Source organism: Pinus tabuliformis, chromosome 3_2 (genome assembly GCF_031772625.1).
Source record: "Pinus tabuliformis cultivar Carrire ecotype Pingquan chromosome 3_2, CPIR1, whole genome shotgun sequence".
NCBI classification, from domain to species: domain Eukaryota; kingdom Viridiplantae; phylum Streptophyta; class Pinopsida; order Pinales; family Pinaceae; genus Pinus; species Pinus tabuliformis.
Genome location: NC_142302.1, coordinates 1,285,809,730 through 1,285,833,212, shown reverse-complemented (window position 1 = coordinate 1,285,833,212; position 23,483 = coordinate 1,285,809,730).

Genomic DNA, 23,483 nt, shown 5'->3' with positions numbered 1-23,483 from the left:
ATGAGCTTGCCTACCTATGAAGACATCAAGTTGTTCATAGACAAGGACATCAAGATATGATGGCAACAACATCATAGCAGGAAAGACCATGAACAATAGCTGAAGGCATCACACTGGATGCAACGAATGCAAGAGGAAGATTGTTGACAACACAAAGATGGAACAAAGTTGCAAGCTCAAGTAGATCCACTTGTGATGAAAGCAACTTTGGAGACTCTGGCTATGAGATGACAATGCGACATGAAGATCGCACAAAGACAAAGAACATAATAGAGAAGGAGTTGCATGTGCTGAAGAAGCAACTCAAGGAAGAACAGGAGCTGCATAGATGAGAGAATGAGCTGCAGTAGGAACAAGTACAACAACAGGCGCAACATGCACTCAAAGATGAAACTGTGCCCATACAAGTTATAGATCCATCCCAGAAGCTGGCATGGAGCAGACATGGTGAGTAGTTTTGTTGATCACATGCAAGGGAATTCAGCATCATACATGTCATTGTGCGCACGCATGCAATCCCACCCATTCAACACACTCACCGAGGCAAAGAGAAGAAGCAAGTCCAACTAGAGCTGAACATGCAGTTGATAGTTGATGCACATGACCACTAGCACACACCGGAAGATCAACGTGGACACTATGCATTAGTTTGTTGTCGGTTCGGCCATACCTAAGAAGACCATGCACATGTTAGCAGATGAGTTGGATGGAGGAGCCACACCAATGCATCGGGATACAATGTAGGCAAGAGTTCGCTTTAGCAATATGTCACCATGGAGTGCATGCCCACCATCACGAATGGCCAAGCTTGGCATCAAATCACCACCTTCACCATCACAAGCATGTCAAAGAGTTGGTCTCATCACAAGAGATCGAGTGCTAGTGATGTCTTGCAATACTTTCTCAGGGAATTTTTTCTCACATGGGCACATGTGCATTGTAATGTAACGTCTTGTCAAGTGGAAGTTCAAGTGTCAATAGTTGGATCTAACAATCATAGAGTAAATGAAGAGTCATGAGGGCAGATGAACTGTCACAAAGGGTAATGTCAAGGGACACCCCACCCTTTGCTATAAATAGAACCTCATAACTCATTGTAAAGGCTTTTGGTCAGCCAAGCTTCCGATAGGACTATGTTAGAGAGAGCTTGGACAATATTGTAATGAGCCTTGGCTTCTCCACTATGCAAAGCTAGTATATCTCTTTGGAGGAGTAGGTCTTTGTCGCTATAATGTTCCGCTATCAAAACTAGTGGTTGGACATGGATGTATTGTATGACTGGAACTTACACTTCTTAATATAACAAAGCCAACACATTTCATGCATATGTTGTATTGTATTCTATGCTATCTAGTTTACTCTAAATGATATTTGTATTTGTTCGCTTACACATGCATGTATGGACTATTCTGTATAAGTATGTATGAATCTTTCTGAAACATGTTGTTGGTTTAACCATCATTTTGGATTGCTAGCTAACTTGCCTTCCATTTTGTGGTTCATCTCTGCTTGTGTGTTCCCTTCTTAACTCCGTGCTATCACAGGTTTCCAAGGGGCGTACTCACATCACTTTCCATGTGTCAGAACTGTTCATATGCCTTCCTTGACATACTGCAACTATCACACCCTTGCTACCAACAGGGACATATTACTTGCCTATGTGCGAAACCGCGGTTAAAGCATTATCATACGACCCACTGCTAGGACTCCTACACCAAACGGTCTGAGGTCTAATTGGGACTTCTTACTTGGGAGATCCCCTTACATGTTGGTGGGTCCAACACTGTCAACACACCTTTAAGAGATGCTTTTTCTATATAAATTATTTATAAACCATCTATGACCGATAATGTAACTAACTTTCGTGCTTTCAATGATGACCAAAAAACACTGCATTTTATGGCCAATGTGAACGTATTTAAAGATGCATCCATTGAAAAAGATTAGCATGATAAGGATTTGCAGGAAGAAACTGAAGCAATGAAAGGGAATACTTTTCCTAAAGGTGTGGTATCTCTGGCAAAAGTTTACGACCTACAAAAATGTCTCAGAGGACCAATTAATACTAAGACTCGGAGCTCAAAGTTATCATATGAACAAGTCAATTTGGAAAATCAAGATGATCTGAAATATGTAAACCTTGGTACCTATTGTTCTCTACAAGAACAAGAGGAATTTATTCGTCTTTCCAAATAGTACTGCAATGTGTTTGCATGGACATACGATGATTTAAAGACATACTATACACATATTATTTGTAACATCCTTGGTGAAAATTTGATGTAATAAAAGTTTAAAATAATAATCACGGTTGATGGGACACTTATTCCAAGATGAATGTTGGACAAGACGTCCTAGTGGGTGTTCATTTCATTTTTTATGGCTAAGGAAATGGCTAAAGCTTTGGAAAGGAAAAATGGCATTTTTGGCAGATTTATTTATGAAAATAATGGAAATTAGGAAAAAAAAGGAGGTGAAAGGTCACAGGTTGTATGTGAGGAGGAAATTGAAGGAAAATAATGGAAAATGAAGAAAACATAGACCTCATTCATAAAAAGGCTTATGAGGATCAATTGGTAACCTTTTATCAGTTTATCTTTGGAGCTCTCTCATTATTCTCTCTCTCCCTCTCTCACTCACTCTTAGACACTTAGAGTTACTTGGAGCACTTTGGCATTGGAGCAAGAAAGGAAAATAAGGCAAGAGGAAGCAAAGATCAAGCAGGGAAAGGCAGGATCAGGAAACTACAACATGCTTCATTGCAGGTATCGAATTCCATGTGTATTTTCCTTGCTAGATTTGATATGCATGGGATTGCATGTGGTTCTCTTCTATCATGGCATGGGTTTTTCTAGGTGTGAAAATATTTTTAGCCTAGCCTTACCATTTCCTTATAGATTTAATGAGATTGGTTCTCTCATTTGGTTTATGTGGGATGGCCGGATTGGATTCGAAGCTGAGTCGGGTGGATCTCTGAATTGACAAACACATGGTCTGAGTGGTCTCTAAACCGAACAGTGGATCTCAAATCCAATGGCCTAATAACCCCTGAACCAGACTGTGGGTTGTGGTAAAGCGAGATTATGTGCCTTGGTGGGCCTAGGAATCCTTACTGGTGAATGGGGGGATATACAGTAAAGCCAAGAGGTGGATTTTATGTCTGTTGGGCCTAGTGGTCCCGAGATGGGATGCACGATAAATTCTGCAGAGTATGTCTCGGTGTAGGGCCTAGTGATCTCTAGATCGGACTGTGGATTACGGTAAAGCCTGAGAGATTAGGAGGCACTCAAATTCCTCACGGTGCAGGCAGAGAACTCCAGTGGCATCCATGTTTAATGGTGTTTTTGATGTGTTCTATGACTCCCACATTCATTCTTGGAATATGGCACGGGGGTGATTGGATGGAGAGAGACTTGGCTCAGCCAATCTATGATCGAGTGGAACGTGGTAGTCCCATATCTAGTTGGTTCATTGCATTCATTAATGAGAAATTCATTCGCTTGATTTTCATGTGTAAATGTACTGATGTATGTGTGGATTTTGATGGATGATATGTTTATGGTATTTCTATTCCTATTATGATGGTTATATGTATATTTTATGACAACAACTATGTATGGCTCTCAGAATGTTTTTACTTGTACATGAATGGATAATGTGTCTATGACCTAATAGATGATAATGCAACAAATGACATGAGGGAAAAATGGCTCATAAGGATTCTCAGATAAGTATGAGATCCCTACACTTAATTTTGTTGTTTACACTTATAGGTTACATGTTCATGATATGTTTGACGAAGTTCCTGTCATGGCTAGTAGGGGTCTGGTTATGGTCTTGTTCATCTTTTCTCTTTTGCATCATTGTTTCCCTGTGCTTTTACTGATTCTAAGCTATCACTCCTTTTTGGGCAGTGGTCTGGGCTCCGGGCTTGAAAAAGTGGCTTAAATACTAGGGTTGTTGGCACAAAACTAGAATTTTTGGTCTCTAGTTGCTGGCAGGAAAGCCTTTGAGAGCAACTTTGGGTTGTTGGTCTCTCCCTTGCCTATAACATGAGAGCGACTGTGGCCTAAGAGATCTAGAACATCAGTGGGACCTAGGGACAGGCTGTTTGAGTGGCTAACATGTATCCCGAGGATTCTAAAGCTGATGTTGGATGATTGTGAGTGACTTTTCCGTCGATTCCACTTCCTTAAGGTCACATAGGAGGTCAAATATGATCATAGTAGCCTCTTGTCTCATATTTACCCCAGTTGACATGGTTACTTGGGTGGATGTGGGAGGAGGGTGTTATAGAGTGGTATCAGAGCATGGTTCAACCCTTGGATTGGATGGGCAGTGTGTGTTGGTTAAGCATGCATGTCAGTTGCATGTGTGTCTCTTACACTTGCATTCCATGTGCTTGTTTCATTTTCTTTATGATTGATTATGGTTGTAGTAATGTTGCCATGGAGAATTTGATGTTGATTTTGTGGAATTCATTTGTCATGAGTATGTGATTGGTTGCATATCAATTATATGTCACTTACTTGTTCATTTTATGTCACCTACTTACATCCTTGTATATTAGGTTACATTTTTGAATATTTTGATTACATGTATCAGTGTTGTAGGTTGATTACAAGAATTGATTTCCTATGTTTGACTACATGCGTTTATGCATAGGTGTAGTTGTTGTAATTCAATAGAAAATTCTACCTCCCTGTTCGATTTGTAGAAATTTTGAATAATTAATAACTTATTCACAAAGATTATCCCGATTATACACTATTGCGGAATACATGCACAATACATAATCTCCTCTACGCTAATCATCAATTTAGCAGCATCAAAAAACAATGAAACATCAATCGCATACCCACATTAACACACTATGTAACTCGGGGAAAGCATACAGCTGAAAACCCCACACTATCTGTATATTATAATGATTGAGAACATGTAACAATACATAGTACAATACTCCTCACAAGTACTCAGTACTATCTCCACCTGTTACACACAAAACTAGCTCAGATCCGAACAAGTCACAGGTTCAAATCTCCACCGCTGCTTTGCCTGCCTCCACTGAACTGTCCAGCAAGAGAATGAATGAGAATGGCTGATCCAAACTCCTATTTACCTTGGCTGATCCAAAATCACGTGAGCACAAGATACAATTGCCTTGGTATTGGCCCACACTGCGCAATCCTCATTGGCATAACTCAATCCATGCATGTGCAAAATCTCATGCACAACTGATAGTCACAACTCACCCTTTCACTTACCTCTAACACCTGTCTCTGTTGAATTGTCCATGCACTGAGTTAATTGATGTATTCTTTAGTTGCTTTATGAGTTAATAATTACTGAATTAATTAATAATCAATTCACACAACTAATCACTAGTGTATTCTTTAGTTAGACTGAATACAACTAGTTCAACCAAGTCAAACTGAACACAACTGCATCAACTCCACATCCAACTCCACAGAACTCACATGCATGAGTTCTAACCGAAGTCCTCCATGCAATAGCTCAACTAACACATAAGTAACCACATGTTTCCTTCTGTCAGCTGCATGTGCCACATCCGTAGCTCGAACTGAAGTGCTCCAAGAGAATAAGATAATGTTTAGAGTCCAAATATTACTAAGGGCTAATAATATTTGAATGTTTCTATTTTTAGCCTGGCAGTCTAAAAATAGACTCTGATCACTCCGTTGTGAACCAAAAATAGAAGTCCATCTATTTTTCCCAACATGACCAATCATCCATAAACAACATCCTGCAACTCATAGACCATGATCCATATGTCTAAAAATAGACTTTGCGCCAAAAATAGCCTGCGGGCCCACTTAGTGAAGGCGACTCCTTTCCACTAAGCTCCATCATCTTGTTTCATTTTCAAAACGATTACATGAATTTATGCATTGATGCTAGAGCTTCCCCTGGCACTATTTCAATAGAAAATTCTACCTCCCTATGAGGTGGAAACTATGTAATGTCTTTAGGAAATACATCCTTGAATTGCCACAAAACTGGGTACCTGCTCAACACATCTGCATCCTCAACCTCCTTACCCTTATCGCTAGAAATGTGTACTGCAAATAACATACACACTTTCCTAACTAATGTGGATTTCTTCTTACCCTACAAGACTCTTGATTCCCCATTGTCATCAACGCACTCAATAGCTTTATCATAGAAGTCTACCTTGGTTCTATGAAGATACAACCAATACATTCCCAACAACATATTGTATAATCGCAATGGTAGTACATCTAGATGTGTTGTGATAATCATACCATTCAAATCAAATGCACAAGCTCTTACCCATTAATGAACTCACTTCTTTGTACCTATAGCTAATTGCACTAACCAAGACTCTGCATGCAATTCCTTACTCAAACCACATTTATCCACTGATTCAGGACCAACATATCCATGGTCAATCAAAATATAAATAGCTTGATCACAAATATTACCGTCCATCTCAATGATAGATGCCTACTGTTCTGCCTGCCTATTGTCCACGGACGCATAAATATGAGGAATACTTTTACCAACATTCCCAACAGTTTGCGCCTCCTGTGCACTGTATATCTTAGGCCTACCACCCTGATGTTGTGGACACTCTCTCCTAAGGTGCTCCTCACCACATGTCCAACACTCCAACTGACCAATGCCCTCACCTCTATGTTGTTGTTGTTGTGACCCATTTCCCTATCTAGTTGCATTTGACTTCTTTTGTGGTGCCATATTTTCCTTCCTATCTACATTCTGAGGCCTTGTTCTCTTAGGAAACCATTTACCTCTACCTTTTTCTTTTCCCTTCCATCCATGTTGAGATTCATTCTTACATTTTAACTGTTCATAGCAATGCTTCCCAATGACTTCCTCAAGTGACCAAGGCTCATCATACTCAATTTGATCTCTAAATTCTAATGGCAAACCACTGACAAATATCTGAAATTTAGCCTTCTCATCAGTAAGATACGGTACATACCTCAATAGCTCTAGAAACTTAGTCATGTACTCTTCATATGTCATTGATCCCATCTTTAGCTTATAGAATTATTTATCCTTACTATCGTAGTACCTTTCTGACAAGTACTTCTTCCTGAAAAGCCTCTTGAACTCTCGCCAACTCAAGTCATATGTTCTAATGTCTCTGACCCGCTTAACATCTTCCCACCAGATGTCTGCTTTACCTTTCAAGCTGAATATAGCTACTTTGGCCTTCATGTTATCTGCGTAATCATGCAACTCAAAGAATTTGTTCGTTCCAAGTATCCAAGCCTCTTCGTCTTACAACTTCTTCACATCTCCATCAAAATTAGGTGGTTTTTCTTTCTTGAATTCATCCGAAAAGTATCCCCTATCATTCCTCCTATAAGGATGATAACGATGACAATTATGATGTCTATCGGAACCAGAACTAGAATAGTACATGTACTTATCACCCTTCCTATCTAAAGTTTCCAACCTGCCATCTCTCACTGTGTCAGATCTATCCAACCCGTCTCTACCAGGAGACCTATTAACATATGCCCCATTAGTTCCATCCCCATGTCCATGGCTGATCTAGAGTGGCCCTTTTCCCTGCAAGTCTAACAAACTCTGAAGAAGTATAGCATTAACCTCTGCGTGTTTCTCTTGTGCCTATATGATTTGACCATTATTTTCCTTACAATTCCTTATCTCTTCCTTCAAAATTCTCAATGTAACTGCCAAATCAGAAGAGTGCCCAAAACCATACTTCTCTTTAGATTCATTAAGAGAGTCTTTGTAGCCAACCATCTTGCTAGCCATTTGATCTCTTTCATGCAATGCATAATATGTCAGATGAACCAAATGCCAATAAATCAATGTACCTTAGTATAGCTTGGGTAGGATACCTTGTCTGCAAGATCACCAAATCAGCGTGATACATATATGACATAAACATAACAACATATATACATTCACAAATAAATGTATCAACATATAAACATCACTCTAGTTAGGGTCCAGTCATCAATGCAAGGCCATATCAGCAATTCATGTTATGGCATCATGCATGACAACAACCATTACTCCATTGTCATCAATGCAAGGCCATATCAGAAATGCATACTATGACCTCATTCATGACAACAACCATTAATCCATTACATGCATTTTACAGACTATAGATCCGGACAAAGAGTTTGTCATATGCAAAGATGCTTGCAAGAGAGGGCTTGGTGGAGTCCTTATGCAGGATCGAGAAGTGGTATGCTATGAATCCCAAAAACTAAATGAGCATGAGCAGAACAACCTGACACATGATCTTGTGTTAGCAAGGATCATACATGCATTGAAGATGTGGAGACACTATCTTCTTCGCAGGAGGTTTGTACTTATGAGTGATCACATTAGGTTGAGGTATTTGTTTGACGAGTTGAATATGAACGCCAGGTAGGCTAGATGGTTGGCCATGATCAACAAGTTTTATTTCGAGATCAGGTACATCAAAGGTAAAGAGAACAGGGTGGAATATTCTCTCAGTATACGGGTACATGTACATCACTTGACATCTATGAGCTCCTATGGGACAGACTTACAAGATAAGATCTTGTAGGTAGGTCATCAAGATGTTAGGTATATGGATATTGTGCACAGGTTGCAGCAGGGTACTGGTATAGGTACGGGTGGTAGTACAGGTACATGTACAAGTTTAGGTGGTAGTACAAGTATAAAAATAGGTACTGGCACATCTACAGGTGCAGGTGCATAGGGTATGGATTATTATCTTACAATATATGGATTGGTCAGGTCTCGAGACAGGATATATGTATCAGATAACAATGAGCTCAAGAAGGTGATCTTGAGGGATTTTCATAGAAAACCTTATTCAGGTCACCTAGGTTATTAGAAGACACTAACAGTGGTGAAGATATTTTACTATTGGCCGAATTTGAAGAGGGATGTAGTAGATTTTGTAGTGATGTGTTTTGACTGTCAACGAGTGAAAGAAGAGTGTAAACATATAGGTGGACTGCTATGTCCATTGATTTCATCACAGGGTTTCCTATGATAGTGAACCAGCATGATTCCATCATGGTCATTGTGGACAGGTTAACAAAGGTTGCACACTTCATTCCAGTGAAGTCTAGATTCTTAGATAGCGATGTGGCACATGTATTCATTAGAGATGTGATTAGACTACATGGTGTTCCAAATAATATTATGTCAGACAGGCATGCAAAGTTCACTTCCATGTTTTGGAAGGAGTTATTTACAGGTTTAGGAACAGAGTTGGCCTTCAGCACAACTTATCATCTATAGATAGATGGACAGACACAGAGGGTCAATAGGATATTGCAGGACATGTTGAGGATGTATGGAATGCATCAAAAACAAAAGTGGGAAGAGTATATCTCTTTGGTAGAGTTCACATACAACAACAATTATCAGGGGTCATTGAAGATGAGTCCTTTTGAGGCACTGTATGGGCGAAGTTGTAACACTCCTATCAGTTGGAGTGATTCGGTTAGTAGGGTATTGATTGGACCAGATATGTTGGTGGACATGGAATAAGAAATGAAGGTGATCAATAAGAATCTAAAGGCATCATAGGATAGGCAGAAGAGTTATGCAGATAGGAACATGTTGTTCAAGGAGTTCTAGGTCAGGGAACAAGTGTACTTGTGCATCAAACAAAAGAATAGTTCCTTGCAGATTGGATCATGTGCCAAGATGGCACCATGGTTTTATGTACCCTTCAATATCATTGAGAGGATTGGGCCAGTGGCCTATTCACTTGCACTGCCTCCGATAGTGAAATTCCATGAATTTTTCCATGTATCTTTTCTTAAGAAGTATGTTAAGGATGATGATAATGTGATTGACTGGTCTATATTGTAGGTGGAACCAAATGGAGAATTCGAGCTGGAGCCTCATTGTATATTGCTGAAAAAGGTGTTCATGCTTTGGAACTGAGCAATCGAGAAAGTTAAAATGAAATGGAAGCACTTTGGGCCCGATGAAGCTACATGGGAGATGACGGATCAAATGCGGGCTATGTATCCTTCCTTGTTTTCTGGTTGAGGCAAAACAACTTCGATATGGTGGTTTGGTATATGCTTTGATATGGTGATTTAGTATATGTTTTGATATGGTGGCTTGGTATATTCTTTGATATGGTGTTTTTGTATATGCTTTGATATGGTGTTTTGGTATATGCTTTAATATGGTATTTTGGTATATGCTTATATATGGGGTTTGGTCTATGTTTTGATATATATGATTTGGTATATGTTTTTGGTATATATTTTTTGGCGATATTTCTATATGTACATATGTATATGGATGTAAATACCACCATGAGCTATGTTATAAAGCTCCAGTATACGTTATGGGTGTCATTCCATTATGATTATGTTGTCATGTCACTATGCTATCATGTGGTTATGTTATCATGATGTTATGATGTCATGTGGGTTGGCACTTAGCATGATGATCATTGTAAATACTGTAATGAGCTATGTTATGAAGCCCCATTATATGTTATGTTGTCATGATGTTTTTCTTTTGAGCAGGCGTTTCAATGTAAATACTGCATCGAGCTATGTTATAAAGCTCCATGAGAAGTATGTCTTCTTTCAGTAGGTTTCTGAGGTATATGTGTTATTGAACATCGAGGAAGGTGTCCCCAAGGGGGAGGGTTTTGTAATATCCCTAGTGAAAATTCCATGTAATAAAAATTAAAAACAATAACCATGGTAAATGGGACAATTATTCCAAGCTAAATGTTGGCAAGACATTGTAGGGGTGTTCATTTGGTTGTTTATGGCTAAGGAAATTGGCAAAGGAAATGGCTAAGGCTTTGGAAAGGCAAAATAGAAATTTTGGCACATTTATTTATGAAAATAATGGAAAATAGGAGAAAAATGAGATGAAAGGTCATAGGTTTCATGTGAGGAGGAAATTGAAGGAAAATAATGGAAAATGAAGAAAATAGAGGCGTCATTCATAAAAAGGCTTCTGAGGATCAGTTGGTAACCTTTTGTCAGTTTAATATTGGAGCTCTCTCATTATTATATATCTCTCTCTCACTCTTGTACAAGAGTTTCTTGGAGCACTTTGGCATTGGAGAAAGAAAGGCAAAGAAGGCAAGAGGAAGCAAATATCAAGAAGGGAAAGGCAAGATCAAGCAGCTACAAAAGGCTTCCTTGCAGATATTGACTTGCATGTGTATTTTCCTTGCTAGATTTGGCATACATGGGATTTCATGTGGTTGTCTTCTATCATGGAATGGATTTTTTCAGGTGTAACAGTATTTTCAACCTAACATTGCCATTTCCTGGTAGCTCTAATGAGATGGGTTCTCTCATTTGGTTTATGTGGGATGGTAGGATTGGATTCGAAACTGAGTGGGGTGGATCTCCAAATTGATAAACACATGGTTTGAGTGGTCCCTGAACCAGATTGTGGAACACGAAGCCACTGGCCTAATAACCCCTGAACTAGACTATGGGTTGTGGTAAAGCCAAATTATGTGCCTCAGTGGGCCTAGGAATCCTTGTGGGTGAATGACGAGATATACGTAAAGCCAAGAGGTGGATTTTCTCTCCATTGGGCCTAGTGGTCCCAAGATGGGATGCACGATAAAGCTTGGAGAGTATGTCTCGGTGTAGGGCCTAGTGATCCCGGGATGAGACTGTGGATTGTGGTAAAGCCTAAGAGACTAGGAGGCACTCAAATTCTTCATGGTGTAGGTGGATAACTTTGATGGAATCCATGTTGATTGGTGTTTTTGATGTGTTCTATGGACTCCCACATTCATGCTTGGAATATGGCACAGGGGTGATTGGCTAAAGAGAGACTTGGCTTAGCCAATCTATGGTCGGGTGGAACGTGGTAGTCCCATCTCTAGTTGGTTCATTGAATTCATTAATGAAAAATTCATTCCCTTGATTTTCATGTGTAAATGTACTGATGTATATGTATATTTTGATGGCTAATATGTTTATGGTATTTCTATTCCTATTATGTTGGTTATATGTATATTTTATGACAACAAATATGTATGTATCTCATCTTGTTTTTACTTGTACCTGAATGGATAATGTGTCTATGACCTAATAGATGATAATGCAACAAATGACATGAGGGAAAAATGGCTCATAAGGATTCTCAGATAAGTATGAGATCCCCACACTTAATTATGTTGTTTACACCTATAGGTTACATGTTCATGATATGTTTGACAAAATTCTTGTCATGGCTAGTAGGGCCTGGTTATGGTCTTGTTCAACTTATTTCTTTTGCATCATTGTTTCCCTGTACTTTTACTGATTCTAAGCTATCACTACATTCTGGGCAGCGGCATGGGCTCTAGGTCTGAAAAAGTGGCTTAAATCCCGGGGTCACTTGCACATAACTGGCAATTTTGGTCTCTAGTCACTGACAGACAAACCTATGAGAGAGACTTTAGGTTGTTGTTTTCTACCTTGCCTATATCATGATAACGATTGTGGCCTTAAGATCCAGAACATCAGTGGGACCCAGGGATAGGTTGTTTGAGTGGTTGACATGTCTCATGAGGATTTTGAAGCTGATGTTGGATGATTGTATGTGATGTTTCCATCGATTCCACTTCCTTAAGGTCACATAGGAGGTGAAATCTGATCATTGTAGTGTCTCGTCTCATGTTTACCCCAGTTGACATGGTTACTTGGGTGGATGTGGGAGGAGGGTGTCACATTATTCAACATGTCATTCCTATCAAAGAAGGGGCGAAGTGGTTTCAACAAAATATGAGGAAAGTTCAACCAATGCTTGAGCCTCTGATCCAAAAGGAATTAAGGAAGTTGTTGGACGTTCAGATTATTTTCAAGGTTAGACATTCTATTTTGGTTTCAAACTTGGTCCCTGTTGGGAAAAAATCTGGTGAGATACGCCTATGTCTCGACTTTTGCAATATCAACTAGGCATTTGACAAACATAACTACCCAATGCCATTTATGGAACAAATACTCCAAACAATGTTTGGGTCAGAGATGTTCTCACTTGTAGATGGATTCTCTAGATATAATTAGATGCTAGTAGCAGAACCACACCATTTACATATCACCTTTAGGACAAAGTTGGGGACTTTTTCCTTTAAGCGTATGCCATTTAGACTCATCAATGTTGACACTACATTTCAAAGGGTTGTGGACATCACTTTCTGTGGCTTAATTGGACAAAGTGTAGTGGTCTATTTAGATGATGTAACTGTATTTTCTAAAAGGAGATCAAATCATGTGTGTTACGTAAAATAGATATTTGGGCGTTGTTGGAAGTATGGGGTTTCTTTGAATCCCAAAAATAGCATCTTCGGTGTGTCAGAAGGTACCCTCATAGGACACATCATCACTAAAAGCGAAATCAAGGTTGATTTGGAAAGAGTAAAAAATATAGCTCAGATTCCTTTCCCTGTAAACAAGAAGGCCATGCAATCATTCTTGGGGATGATTAATGTCCCACGTAAGTTCATCTCTGACTATGCACAAATTGTGAAGCTGCTACAAGAGATGATAAAGAAATATGTAGTTTATAAATGGGATGCAAGTGAAAAGGATGATTTTTCCTGTATCAAAAGAGCTATTGCTAATGCTCCTACATTATATATTCCAAAATATGGAAAGTATTTCCTTTTATATATCTCCGCTTTTGATTCATCCATTGTTGCCATATTGACTTAAAAGGATAATGAAGGAAATGAATGAACTATTTCTTTTCTGAGTGTCGGTTTACAAGGGTCATAGTTGGATTACCCTACCATTGATAAACAACCTTATGCAATATATAAGGCAGTTAAGCACTTCAGGCCCTATCTCCTCAAAGATCACGTGATCATATATGTGGCCCATCCAGCTGTCAGAACATTCCTCATGCAACAAGAGATGTGAGAGAAGAGGGTGAACTAGATGACCTGTTTACAAGAATATGATTTTGAGTTTAAGCCAGTTCATACTGTGAAGGGCCACTACCTTTGTTGACTAGTAGTGGAAGTGATACATGCTCCATAAGAAGATATTTCATCATGGGAACAAGAAATACAAATGTACAATATTGAACAAGTTCCTCTGACAAGTTCACAAACGTCTTGGTATAATGATATACGACAATATCTAGAGCATGGCACATTGCCTATGGATTTATTAAATAAACAAAAAAGGGAAATTCTTCTTAAAACTATCTCTTATCAGCTCATACATGGAGTGCTTTTCTGAAAGCACCATAACGGTTTCTTGCTAAGATGTTTAGAGCCTTATGACAGAAAGGGTGTTAAAATATTTGCATAATGGACCAATAGGTGGACATTTCATGGGTGATACAATTACACATAAGGTAGTGAGGGTTGGTTACTATTGGCCCACTTTATTTAAGGATGCTCACGCTTAAGCCTTGAAGTGCCCAAGGTGCCAAAGATGTGCTAGTCGAGATCCAAGGTCAACCACCGCACCGCTACCAATCGCAGATGAAGAACCTTTCCAACAGTGGGGATTAGATATTATTGGTAAATATTTCAACATTCATCAAATAAACATTGATACATCATAACAACAATAGATTATTTCACTTGGTGGGTTGAAGTGGTTCCTTTAAGGCAAGGACCAAGAAGTCATCCAATTTATAAAAAAAAATATCATTAGTAGGTTTGGCATTCCAACCTCTCTTGTATTAGATAATGTAACTTAATTTTCCTCATTGAAACTTTAGCATTTTGGATTATAAAATGGTATTGTTTTGAATCATGCATCTAATTATTACCCAGAGGAAACGATTTGGCAGAATCAACTAATAAGAATCTCATTTGCATAGTCAATAAATTTTTCTTCTCTAAACAAAGGAACTAGCACAATGCTCTGGTGAATGCATTATGGGTTGACTATGTAACTCCTAAACTCTCTCTTAAAACCTCGCCATATTTCCTCATATATGGTAAAGAAGTTGTCTTGCCACCAAACATGTATCTGCCAACCTTGCAACTTTCCAAAGAGTCGCAAGGAAAACTGTGACTTTTGGTTCAAAGTAGGATGGATACCTTACTTAAACTTGAGGAAGAAAGGCTCAAAGCTAAAGAAAATTTTGTCGTGCACCAAAACCACATCAACCGTTGCTTCAATAAGAAATAAGTAGGAACTAAGAATTTCGATGTAAGTGACTTAGTATTGATGTGGGATAAATCCCACGAAGAGAAAGGAAAATACATGAAGTTCCAATATTTTTGGATAGGCCCATTTATCATCGAAGAAAAGATCAGTAATAATGATTTCAAGATGAAACCCTTGGATGGGAGGATTGACCCCCTTCCCGTTAATGACCGAGATCTCAAGCACTATTTTTAGTAGCAACTCTAAGTTGCATTCCTTTATACAATTTCCTTCTTTGTCATTTATTGTCAAGTCATGTCCTATCTTGGTTGGGAAGATGCTTTAGGTTGAGTAGGGCCTAGATATAAAATATGATACATCCATGAAGAAAACATTGAGTGAACCTATGTTATCCATGTTTATCTCCACTCCTTAACTTGGTGTTGATTCTACTTTGTGTGTTTTTTCCATGCTCATGCAATTGAGTAGAGAAAGAACAAGGGGAAATATATAGCAAGAAAACTATGTTAGAGGTTATATATATCCTTTTTGAAGGGGAAACCTCTTTTTCTCTTAATAAGTTAGTATCCCTCTTCTGCCACACTGAAACAATAAGTTCCAAAGCATAATGAGCATATATAAAGTAAATAAATGACGAAGAAGAGAAAATCTTCTTGCACAGGAAGGTGAAGCAAGTAACTTCACCGGGGTACTGAACATGCCTACTGACAATGAAGCAATGCTTGCATTCCTGTAGTGAATCTGTTGGGGTACTGAACATGCCTATTGGCAACAAAGAAACACTTGAGATGACAACTCATACTCTGAATATCTTAAACTCCTAGTGATATATTACACTTTCCTAGATTTAAACAATTGTGATATAACATAATCTCTTGTGTGTCGAACCACGGAAAGGGATGGTGGGTACTACATCGGGTTGAATGGGAAATCCAGGGCAATATGATTGATGAACAGATACCTCCTAAAGGGCTAAAGCTTTACTAAAATATTTTACTACGTAAATAAGCTGAAGTTCACCTAGTGTGTCACCAAGTGTTGGCTCTGCTATAATACCCTTCAAAAAAATTTCTACATTCTAATTTTGGAGCGTACCTTACTATCATATTGAGTGTCTCTTTTGGTCACCAACTATTGTTTCATGTTATTTTACATGTTTTAAGTGTGCTTTTTCTTTCTTAAGTGTCTTCACATCGTCAAGAACTTCTACAGTGCACTGCATAGTCATAACACGCTTTTTAGTCATAAGACACCACTTTTGGTTGCAGTCGCACATACTTTATCTATTATACTTGGAGAGTGTTTGTAAATTGGCATTTTGGTATACACTTCTCAGTTTTTGGTCCTGTCTAATTTTTACTAATGAGTTGGTATGTGTCGCACTTATTTTTACTCGTAACTTATCATGTTTTTCCCATGTTTCATCCTCCAGACTGAGACAAATTTCCAACCTTGCAACCCTGCCTAATGGGCAAGGGAAAGTGCACAACACACTCCTAAGGCTTAGTTGGATCCTATTACTTGTTTGAGTTGCACCTTGCACCCCTTCTTGGAGCATAACCCATTCTCAAGCAAAAATCCCTCCTTTTTCTTCCAGACTGCACCCTTCACCAAGCCTCTCCCTCATTTGAGCGCATGGTGTAGGAATTTACAGGGTAAGTTCCTCAGAAAGAACACCAAAAGGACATCGCTCACAACCAGATCACAGATCAATACACCAGTATTTTTGACGTGGTTAAAACCCTCAAAGAGGGAAACAGTCCATGGCCTGAGCCAACGCGGCCACTTCAGGCAATTTATTAATCAAAGAATGAAAATTTACATAAGCTTCTCTCATCCACGGATTACCCTACAAATGACCCTCCATGCGCTTTAAATAGAATTCATGGACCAATCGGGTGTCAAGCCACGGATCAAGTGTCGGTAATACCGAGGAGAGACTGAACCGTCGGATCACTACATATCGTGACCGTCGGATTGTAAGTTACAAAATGTACAACGGTAAAGAAACACACTTTACCTAACTCTATACCTAACTATACACTAGACCAAGTTGTACTTAACTATTTCCTATGTGTCGGAATATCCTAACATCCCCCCTTAAGAACAACTTGGGATAGGATTGAAGGATTTACAAATATGACACAATAGGAGAAGGAAGGAGGCACTAGAGCCTATCCCCCCTTAGTGACAACTTCCTGAACTCCAACCATAAATCGAAGTTTAGTGAACTTCGCCTCTGTGAGAGCCTTTGTGAAGATGTCTGCAACTTGATCATCTGTTGAACAATATTGCACTTCAAGAACATGGTCGTGAATGAGCTTTCTGATGAAGTGCATGTGCAGTTCAATGTGTTTGCTGCGCTGATGGTGGACTGGATCTTTGCATAGCTGAATGGCACTTTGATTATCACACCAAAGTGTAGTCGGATGCTGCTGCTCAAAGCCAAACTCTGATAGGATCTGACGAAGCCACAAGGCTTCCTTACTAGCTTCTACGGCACCACGATACTCTGCTTCTGCTGATGAAAGAGAAATGGCACCTTGTTTCTTGCAAGCCCATGTAATAGGTCCTGAACCAAGAGTGAAGACATAACCGACAGTAGACTTCCGATCATCAGGGTCACCAGCCCAATCAGAATCAGTGAAACCAACCAATAGAGGAGTTGCTTTGGCACTGTAATGAATCCCAAACTGAACTGTACCTCGAACATAACGAAGTATTCTTTTAGCTGCTTTCCAATGACTTTCACGAGGGTTTTGCATGAACCGAGCAACAAGGCCAACATCAAAGGAAAGGTCAGGACGAGTATGGGTTAAATACAAGAGTTTTCCTACAAGTTGACGGTATAAGGTAGCATCAACTTCAGGAGAAGTACAAGTGACTGAAAGTTTGACTCCAGACTGAAAGGGAGAAGGGGCTGGCTTACAGTCTTCCATGTGAAAATGACGTAGAATATCACAAGCATACTTGGACTGGGAAAGGGAAATACCCTCCTTGGATTGCAAGACTTGAAGACCGAGAAAATAGTGTAAGTGTCCTAAGTCTGTCATTTCAAATTTCCTTTTGAGGCTAGACTTCACATGGTTTATAAGGTTGGGATCACTACCAGTAAGGATAAGATCATCAACATAAAGAACAAGGATGATAAGAGAGTTGCCCACTTTCTTGGTGTAGACAGTATTGTCAGAATGACACCTAGAAAAGCCAGATTCTAAAAGAAAGCTATCCATTTTGGCATACCAAGCTCGAGGAGCTTGCTTGAGACCATAAAGGGATTTCTTAAGTCGACAAACAAGGCTGGAGTCTGTTTGTATGAAGCCAATGGGTTGTTCCATATAGATTTCTTCATGCAAGTCCCCATGCAAGAAGGCAGATTTAACATCCATCTGATGGACTTCCCATTTGAAAGAGGCAGCAAGGGAAAGAACAAGGCGGATAGAGTTCATTTTGGCAACAGGGGAGAAGGTTTCAGTGTAGTCAATGCCTTCAACCTGTGAAAAGCCCTTAGCAACAAGACGAGCTTTATGTTTATCAACTTTTCCATCTGGTCCATACTTGGTTCTGTAAACCCATTTGCATCTAACAAGTTTTCGTCCCTTTGGTAAAGGAACAAGATCCCATGTATCATTTGCCAATAATGAATGATATTCTTCATTCATAGCTGCTTCCCAATCTGGATGGCCTGAAGCTTCTGCAAAGGTGTCAGGATCATAATTTACTGGAGCTTGAGCCAGTAAAGAAGAGGCTCTCTCGAACTGAGAACGTGTGCGTCGCTGATCTGTAGGATCACCGGCAAGATCACCTGCTGCATCTCGAGTAGCACGAACCCATTTTGGAAGCTCAGGAGCTGAAGGAGGATCCTGAGATGGTGGGGGAGGATTGTCATCCTCACTTTCATCATCTGAAGAAGAAATGTTTTCAAAGGTAGAAGAGATAGGGAGAGGTGGCACATCCGCCGGACTAGGCTCGCAGGCCGATATATTTTCATCAAATTTTACATCTCTTCTAATGATAACATTTTTGGACTTAAATGGAATAAGTCTATAGCCTTTCACATCTTCAGAATATCCAACAAAAGTACATTTTTCACTCTTAGGTTCTAAAGCTTTATGCTTTTCATCTGGAATATGGGCCCATGCTTCACTTCCAAAAACACGAAAGTGACTTACATCTGGTTTGATTGAACTCCATGCTTCTTCTGGAGTGATATTCTTTAGAACCTTAGTAGGAGTGCGATTTATTATATAATTTGCACAGTTAATTGCTTCTGCCCAAAAACTAAGACCAAGTCCTTTAGATTGTAGCATACAATTAGCCATTTCCTTTAAGGTGCGATTCTTCCTTTCAGCTACACCATTTTGTTGTGGAGTATATGGAACAGTATGTTGCATTTGAATTCCATTCTCAGTGCAATAGTTGATGAATGTGTTTTTAACATATTCTCCGCCATTATCAGATCTTAACTTAAGAATTTGATGTCCAGATTGTTTTTCAACAAAGGCCTTGAAGGCCAAAAAAGTGTTAAATACTTCACTCTTGAGTTTTAAGAAGTATACCCAAGTGCGTCTGGAGAAATCATCAATGAAAGTTAAGAAATACTTGCAACCAGAGAATGACACAACTGGAAGTGGACCACATAAATCACTATGCACAAGCTGTAAAGGGGCTGAGGCGTGCCAAGAGGCACGTTTTTCAAAACTGTCCCGATGATGTTTTCCGAGTACACATCCGGAACAAACACCATCTCTGCAAGATACCATAGGAAGACCTGTCACCATATTTTCTTTACATAGATGCTGAAGGGAGCGATAGTTTAAGTGACCAAATCGCTCATGCCAAAGTTTGCTCACTTCATCGTTATGAGCAACAAATACTGAGGGAAGATTTGATGACCCAAAGTTGTGAAACTTATACAACCTTGTAGAATCATCAGCAATGCCAGTAGCCAAAATCTGTTTAGGATCTTTTAAGTCCTTGATTACAACATCATGAGGTGAAAATTCAACGATTTTACCTTCACCTGAATGAGTTATCTGATATACAGATAGAAGGTTGCAGGATAAGGTTGGAACACATAATACATCATTAAACTGACCATTGTCTAGATGAACAGTTCCAGTCCCTACAACATTAAGAGATCTATCATCACCAACATATATATTTTTGGTGTTACAATCATTTAAAGAAGAAAACATGGCTTTGTTTTTGGCCATGTGATAAGAAGCTCCAGAATCAATGAGCCACTCATGAGAATGAGAAGAAGAAGATACATTTAATGCATAACCAGACCGAGATGCTTGACAACCACATGCAGAAAGTGCCATTCCTGAAGATGAAGTTGAAGTTGAAGATTGCCCCAAATGGATGTTATGCTTCTTCATTGCTGCTTCCAAGGCTTCCATCTTTTTAAAGCATTTTGATTCTAAGTGGCCATCTCGATTACAAAAGTTGCAATGTCTATCAGTCTTCTTCCATTTGTTTTTATTGGTCTTATCATTTTGCTGAAATGATCTTTCATTTTGAGGCTGAGTTTGCTTAGGACCCTTGTTTGGTTTAGGACCATTCTTTTTAGGATATGACTTCTTAGGATTCTTTGAATTTGGTTGCTGCTGGGCGGCTAACGCTTTCTTGGAAGAGTTTCCAAGATTAAGAAGACCAAGGTGTAAGAGTTTTTCTTGTTCTCTTATTAAAGAATCACAAAAAGAGTCAAAGGAAGGGGCTTGTAGTCTTTTCCTTGAGAAATGAAGGCTTCCCTTGTAGAATGGAAGGTGGAAACAAATACAGAGTAGGCTGGTCCCAACTTAGTAAGGATGGAATAAATAAGGTTACTATCTTCTTTCTTAACCTTAACACCTTCCAAAAGATATCTAAGGGTCTTGAACTTAGACAAGAAATCTTCAATGCAAGAAAAATTATTAGGGTCCAATGTAAGCAACTCATTTTCAAGTTGATGGGCTCTAATTTCATTTTTAATCCCAAAAACTTTATTGATTTGTTCCATTGCTTCATGAGGAGTATCAAGTTCTGCAATATGGAATCTAAGATCTGGAGAAATAGACATCCCTATCAAACCACGTGCTTGATCTTGTCTATTTTCCCATTTAGCAGCCTTGTCTTCATCTTTCGGTTTCTTTTCTTGGCCTGTGGCTATTCGGTAGAGACCTTTACTTCTAAGTAAATCCTCCATGTAGGACAACCATTGGAAGTAGTTGGTGCTGTCAAGGGTAACTTGGTATTGACTTTCCATTTCAACAGAAACTGAAGCTAAAGATGCTAAAAGTAAGTGTTCCAATGGATAGATCTCGAAAAATTAGGCTGGTTTAAAAAAAACGGCTCTGAAAAAGGCTTCCGGATGAAGAAGTTATGGCTTTTTGAAAAAAAGGTGTTGAAGTTGCCGACGAAGTGTGGGGATGTGCGGAAATGAAAAAGTCCGCCCCCACAAAATGGAGACTTGAACCCAAGACCTCTACTCTCTTAAAATAGCTTTGAACCAATTGATCTATACAAAAAATTTGAGAGAGAGAGAGAGAGAGAGGGGGGGGGGGCTTGGGTTGCGTGCTTGCTTTGAGAAAGCTCTTTTTCCCTACAAAACAAAAACACAAAACCCAACACGGATATGCAAAGAAAACGAACCTTATGGCTCGAAGTTAGCTTTACCCAAAAAACTAAATATTTTCAAAAATGAACCTTGCGGCTCAAAGTTAGCTTTAGCCGAAAAACTAAATATTTTTCTCAATGTTTCTGATTTTCCGAGATCACACTAAGGTGCAGGGAAAAGAGCATACGCATGAGAAAAATCCTTCCTTTCTGTTTCTGATTTGCCCAGATCGCACAGAGTCGCAGGGCAAAGAGCATACGCAGAAATGAAAGGTATAGATCCGGTTAAAAAAAAGGTAAATAAACCGAAACTGAAATAAGCAGAGAGAAAATAACAGTAAACTGCAAATAAAGACTGTATACCTCTAGATATTAAAAATGACGCAGCTAGGGCTACCGGAAACCTTTTCGCGTGAAACGAAAGGGGTTCCTCACTAGAACAGATGCTCCGAACACAACAGAGCAGTCCTCTCAGCCCGAAAGCAGTTAGAAACAGCAAATCTAGGAAACGGTAGTCGGATGCAGTTCTACTGGCTTCAGATTTGGATCACCAACAGACGCGGCCCTCAAATAGCTCTGATACCATGTAGGAATTTACAGGGTAAGTTCCTCAGAAAGAACACCAAAAGGACACCGCTCACAACCAGATCACAGATCAATACACCAATATTTTTGACGTGGTTAAAACCCTCAAAGAGGGAAACAGTCCACGGCCTGAGCCAACGCAGCCACTTCAGGCAATTTATTAATCAAAGAATGAAAATTTACATATGCTTCTCTCATGCACGGATTACCCTACAAATGACCCTCCATGCGCTTTAAATAGAATTCATGGACCAATCGGGTGTCAAGCCATGGATCAAGTGTCGGTAATACCGAGGAGAGAATGAACCGTCGGATCACTACATATCGTGACCGTCGGATTGTAAGTTACAAAATGTACAACGGTAAAGAAACACACTTTACCTAACTCTATACCTAACTATACACTAGACCAAGTTGTACTTAACTATTTCCTATGTGTCGGAATATCCTAACACATAGCGCACTAATAATGAACATCGATGTAGAAATTCCTTGTAGATTCAAATTGCTTATGTATTTTCTAAAAAAAAAGACTTGAATCTACTCTACTCATCAACGGAAATCAACTGATCGATCAAGCAATCACAACATAAACATGAGACAAGATTCAACACACATACTCAAAATTTCATCTACGGGAAAGCAACAGATCAAAATCGCTTCCTATCTGTATTGCATTAATAAGAAAATAGAGAATAAATACAATGCTTTCTCAAGACTGAGCAACCTTTGCACTAGTATAATCTATCTCACTGCTTCACAGACTGACTGTGGCCAATACTTAGCCAATTTTCTGCTTGCCCAAGCTCCTATTTCCTTGCACTACTCAATAAGGAATTATCCCCCTATTGATTAAGGAAATTACTCATTGGGAATTGTGTGATTACTTTAGGCCTTTCTTTGACTACATGCACCACTTGTACAACCTAGAAAATTATACAATTGATAGTACACTGCCCTTGAACTCCAATATCAACTGGGTATCTCGAGTTATCTGCATGCATAAATTATTTTGGGTTGATTGATGAGTTAACTGAAATCTCAGCTGAAGTTACACCCTAGACCCTCCACTAGTTCTTAATCAGTTAGAACTAGTTAAACTCATAATAACTCAAATTAACTGAACCTGATTGCTAGAAATTAGCAATCAATCATAACTAAACATAACTCAAGTGTCTCCAACTTGAA